Source organism: Coregonus clupeaformis, chromosome 9 (assembly GCF_020615455.1).
Source record: "Coregonus clupeaformis isolate EN_2021a chromosome 9, ASM2061545v1, whole genome shotgun sequence".
NCBI classification, from domain to species: Eukaryota; Metazoa; Chordata; class Actinopteri; order Salmoniformes; family Salmonidae; genus Coregonus; species Coregonus clupeaformis.
In genome coordinates, this window is record NC_059200.1 from 38,102,377 (window position 1) to 38,108,433 (window position 6,057).

Genomic DNA, 6,057 nt, shown 5'->3' on the forward strand with positions numbered 1-6,057 from the left:
GGAAATCAAATGCAGGACGCCGACTGTAGGTTCCAAAATGCTGTATTTCTGGCCCAACACAGGCAACAGGACAACTAAGCCCAACAGCTAAATTACGCACAAGGCGAAAAGGCAAATGCGCACAAACAGGTGCGACAAAGCGAAGTGGTGCACGAACAAGTGCAACTATGCTCCAGCGCAGTGGAGAAACTATGCTCAACCGAGCAAACACAACACTGACGAAAAACAATCATACACAACACATGACAAACACAACGAGAAACTTATAGGACACTAATTACGTAAAACAGAAACAGGTGTGACACAAACAGACAAAAGCAAACGAACATGAAACATCTATCGGTGGCAGCTAGAATTCCGGAGACGACGAGCGCCGAAGCCTGCCCGAACAAGGAGGAGAGGCAGCCTCGGCCGAAACCGTGACATTTAGTTAATTTGTGTTAGTTAACAAAGCTTCCAAATCTGGGCACATTTTAGCCAGCTGAAGTAGGTAGCTACTAGCTAGTGAACTATTTAGGAATATAGGATTAGCTAGCATCAACTAACACTGCTTGTTGCATTAGCAAATGTGGGCTAGCTAGGTTAGCTAATGTTAGCTAGCATGCTAACGTTATTCTAGCTAGCAAGCTAACAGTAGGCTTACCTCAGTGTTTTTTTTAGGTTCAAAGGCGAGTTCTTGAACGCTAGTATTTCCTGAACTTTTGGTAAACATAACAGACATTTCATCCGGTAGAATGAATCCTTCATTCCGAGAAAATAAAACATGTATTTTAGATACAGCCAAGGGTGTTCGTCCTCATCAGGAGGTGGTGGTAGAGCGATGTCGGACATGATTGTGCGATTTCGGACAGGCTTGGCAAAGTGCTACTGAGTGGATGACTGTTTTCCAAGTGACAGGCTCTCGGTGGTTGGGGTTTGCACTTTAGGACCCTTGGATTTGCCCAAACTGATGAGGATTGGATCAACTCTGCACATTTACCATGGCAGAGGTGAAAAGAGCAATAGGTAAGGCTGGGTTAACTTCACCTGGGAAAGATGAGGTGTGCTATGTTATGTTGGCCCATCTTTGTGATGAGGCATTGGATAAGGTATTGGTGTTGTACAACAGAGTGTGGGAGGAGGGGAAACTACCAGGCAGTTGGAAGAAGGCAGTAGTGGTACCAATCCGGAAGCCCGGGAAGGATCCAACGAGGCCAACAAGCTATCGCCAATAGCTTTAACATCACATGTATGTAAGATTATGGAACATATGATTACGAAGAGGCTAACTTACTTCCTGGAGAGCAGAGGGCTAGTATCGCCACATCAGAATGAGTTCAGGAAGGGTAGTGGAACTATGGATCCAGTGCTCTGCTTAGAAGCAGAGGTCAGGAAGGCTCAGGTGAATAAGGAGACTGTTGTAGCTGTCTTTTTTTATGTGGAGAAGGTGTATGATATGATGTGGAAGGAGGGGTTGTTAATCAAGCTTGATATTATGGGGGTAAGAGGAAGAATGTACAACTGGATAAAGGATTTCCTGTTTGGAAGGTCTATCCAGGTGAGTGTGGGGAAGTCTTTATCAGGCAGTTACCTGGTGGTTAACGGTACACCACAGGGGAGCGTGATTAGTCCTCTGTTGTTCTCAATCATGATTGATGATGTTTACTCTCAGGTACATTCGGATATAGGGAGGTCGTTATTTGAAGATGATGGGGCCTTATGGAAGAGGGGAAGAAATGTGCCATACATAGTCAGGAAGGTACAGGAAGCACTTGATGAGGTAGAGCGGTGGGCATTAATGTGGGGATTCAGGTTCTCTGTAGAGAAAACTCAAACAGTTTTCTTTACCAGGAGGAAGGTGGGAGATGAGGTATGCTTGAGGTTATTTGGGAGAAACTTGGAGAGGGTGGGGGCCTTCAGGTTCCTTGGGGTATACTTTGACACTAGACTGACCTGGTCAGAACACATTGCGAGAGTGGTGGGAAAGTGTAAGAAGGTGCTAAATGTGATGCGCTGTCTGACGGAGAAGGAGTGGGGGGCTGGGCGTTCCTCATTGAAGACCATGTATGTTGCATTGATCCAATCTGTAATAGACTATGGCAGTATAGCATATGGTTCGGCAGCCCGGACCTCATTGGAAAGGCTAGATGTCATACAGGGCCAAGGACTCAGAATATATAGTGGGGCGTTTTGGACATCCCCAGTGGCTGCATTACAGGTGGAGATAGGGGATATGCAGTTGCAGATTAGGAGACAGCAGCTGGCAATGAATTATTGGGTCAACCTACAAGGACATGGGGTGTCTCATCCTGCGAAAGGGATTTTACAGGCATGCTGGGAACATCAGCGAAGACAGAACACAAGCATTGTGTGGGTGGGTAATACCCAGGCGAAGGAGATGGGACCGTATGGAAGGGAGTTTAGTCCAACGGTAGTCATTCCTGTAAATCCACCATGGCTACTCCCGCCTCCAGTAGTTGATCTAGAAGTGTTGGAGAGACTACAGAAAGATAGGGAGGGTGTTGATCCATCTGATTTGTTTAAGAGATGTCTGGATACTGTGTATCAGGATTTTGTGGCCATTTACACAGATGGTTCAAAAGATCAAAGGACAGGACGTACTGGGTCAGCATTTATAGTGCAGGAATGTGGGGTGGAAGTCAGCAAACGTATTACAGATCATCTGGCTGTATATACGGCGGAGCTGATGGCCATACTGTTGGCCTTGAAGTGGGTGGAGGCTATTTCTACAAGATTAAGGGTGGGACACAGCCAGTTGAATAAGACATTAAATGTGATAGGAAAGCATCCAACAGGAAAGTGTGATTATTGTCAGGAAACAGAGACCGTGGGGCATGTATTGCTACAGTGTGGGCAGTATCAGAGGGAAAGAGAGAGGATGAGATCTAGTATGAGGGAGAAGGGGATACAGGAAATTAGTTTAAAGGGTATATTGAGTAGAACGTCATTAGATATAGTCTCAAATATGTTGTTATCTTTTTTAAGAGCAATGGGGCCTGATAGCTAGCCAACACGACCAGCTAACTGTACTGTAGCAGCTAAATACAATATATTTGTGCTAGCTAGCCAACGTTTAATTATTGCTGCGTTATGAAAGGAACTAGACACGGACACGAATTATCTGTTTAGTGTGTTAACATACTATTGGTAGTTTGTTGTAACCAAGTATTGGTGCTAAACTGTGTGTTATTGGATGCTAGCATGCTAGTTAGCTATGGCGTCATAGTTAGCTAGCTGAATAAAGTAAGTTGAGTCTATTCCTTGAAACATTGAACCGCTGTAGTTCACAACAATTCTAATTTCTAAAGTGGAATTTGGGAGAGTTTTTATTCGGGTGGTTAAGTGAAACAATTATAGTTTCTGAGGTGGAAGTTTTGGTGAGGGAGGCCCTACTCTCTCCTTTCCCAGATGTTTAGTTCATTTCATTCCGATCTCCTCTGCATTATTGTAGCCATTTGCTACAGCCTGTCAACTATGCCTCTGCCTATCCCTGTTCTCTCCTCTCCGCACAGGCTACACAAACGCCTCACACCGCGTGGCTGCTGCCTCTCTAACCTGGTGGTCCCTGCACGCACCCCACACCTGGAGTTCCAGGTCTCAGGCAGCCTCTGGAACTGCCGTTCTGCTGCCAACAAGGCTGACTTCATCCCAGCCTATGCTAACCTCCAGTCCCTCGACTTCCTGGCGCTGACGGAAACATGGATTACCACTGAAAACACTGCTACTCCTACTGCTCTCTCCTCGTCTGACCATGTGTTCTCGCATACCCCGAGAGCATCTGGTCAGAGGGGTGGTGGCACAGGAATCCTCATCTCTCCCAAGTGGACATTCTCAATCCTTGTCATCTATGAGCTTGACGCCTTGATAAGTTCCTTTCCTGAGGATGGCTCACCCCTCACAGTTCTGGGGGATTTCAACCTCCCTACGTCTACATTTGACTCATTTCTCTCTGCCTCCTTCTTTCCACTCCTCTCCTCTTTTGACCTCACCCTCTCACCGTCCCCCCCTACTCACAAGGCAGGCAATACGCTTGACCTCATCTTTACTAGATGCTGCTCTTCTACTAATCTCACTGCAACTCCCCTCCATGTCTCCGACCACTACTTTGTATCCTTTTCTCTCTCGCTCTCCTCCAACACTACTCACTCTGCCCCCTACACAGATGGTAATGCGCCGCCGCAACCTTCGCTCTCTCTCTCCCACTACTCTCTCCTCTTCCATCCTATCATCTCTTCCCTCTGCTCAATCCTTCTCCCTCCAATCTCCTGATTCTGCCTCCTCAACCCTCCTCTCCTCCCTTTCTGCATCCTTTGACTCTCTGTGTCCCCTATCCTCCCGGCCGGCTCGGTCCTCCCCTCCAGCTCCGTGGCTTGATGACTCATTGCGAGCTCACAGAACAGAGCTCCGGGCAGCGGAGCGGAAATGGAAGAAAACTAAACTCCCTGCCGACCTGGCATCTTTTCACTCCCTCCTCTCTACATTTTCTTCATCTGTTTCTGCTGCTAAGGCCACTTTCTACCACTCTAAATTCCAAGCATCTGCCTCTAACCCTAGGAAGCTCTTTGCCACATTCTCCTCCCTGCTGAATCCCCCCTCCCCTCCTCTCTCTTTGTGGATGACTTCGTCAACCACTTTGAAAAGAAGGTTGACGACATCCGATCCTCGTTTGTTAAGTCTAATGACACTGCTGGTCCTGCTCACACTGCCCTACCCTATGCTTTGACTTCTTTCTCCCCTCTCTCTCCAGATAAAATCCTGCGACTTGTGACTGCAGGCCGCCCAACAACCTGCCCGCTTGACCCCATCTCCTCCTCTCTTCTCCAGACCATCTCCGGTGACCTTCTCCCCTACCTCACCTCGCTGATCAACTCATCCTTGACCGCTGGCTGTGTCCCTTCCGTCTTCAAGAGAGCGAGAGTTGCACCCCTTCTCAAAAAACCAACACTCGATCCCACTGATGTCAACAACTACAGACCAGTATCCCTTCTTTCTTTTCTTTCCAAAACTATTGAGCGTGCCGTCTTTAGCCAACTCTCTTGCTATCTTTCTCAGAATGACCTTCTTGATCCAAACCAGTCAGGTTTCAGGACTGGTCATTCAACTGAGACTGCTCTTCTCTGTGTCACGGAGGCTCTCCGCACTGCTAAAGCTAACTCTCTCTCCTATGCTCTTGTCCTTCTAGACCTGTCTGCTGCCTTTGATACTGTGAACCATCAGATCCTCCTCTCCACCCTCTCCGAGCTGGGCATCTCCTGCGCGGCTCACTCCTGGATTGCGTCCTACCTGACCGGTCGCTCCTACCAAGTGGCGTGGCGAGAAGCTGTCTCCGCACCACGTGCTCTCACCACTGGTGTCCCCCAGGGCTCAGTTCTAGGCCCTCTCCTATTCTCCCTATACACCAAGTCACTTGGCTCTGTCATATCCTCACATGGCCTCTCCTATCATTGCTACGCTGACGATACACAACTAATCTTCTCCTTTCCCCTTCTGATAACCAGGTGGCGAATCGCATCTCTGCATGTCTGGCAGACATATCAGTATGGATGACGGATCACCACCTCAAGCTGAACCCTGGCAAGACGGAGCTGCTCTTCCTCCCGGGGAAGGACTGCCCGTTCCATGATCTCGCCATCACGGTTGACAACTCCGTTGTGTCCTCCTCCCAGAGTGCGAAGAGCCTTGGCGTGACCCTGGACAACACCCTGTCGTTCTCCGCTAACATCAAGGCGGTGACCCGATCCTGCAGGTTCATGCTCTACAACATTCGGAGAGTACGACCCTGCCTTACACAGGAAGCGGCACAGGTCCTAATCCAGGCACTTGTCATCTCCCGTCTGGATTACTGCAACTCGCTGTTGGCTGGGCTCCCTGCCTGTGCCATTAAACCCCTACAACTCATCCAGAATGCCGCAGCCCGTCTGGTGTTCAACCTTCCCAAGTTCTCTCACGTCACCCCGCTCCTCCGCACACTCCACTGGCTTCCAGTTGAAGCTCGCATCTGTTACAAGACCATGGTGCTTGCCTATGGAGCTGTGAGGGGATCGGCACCTCTGTACC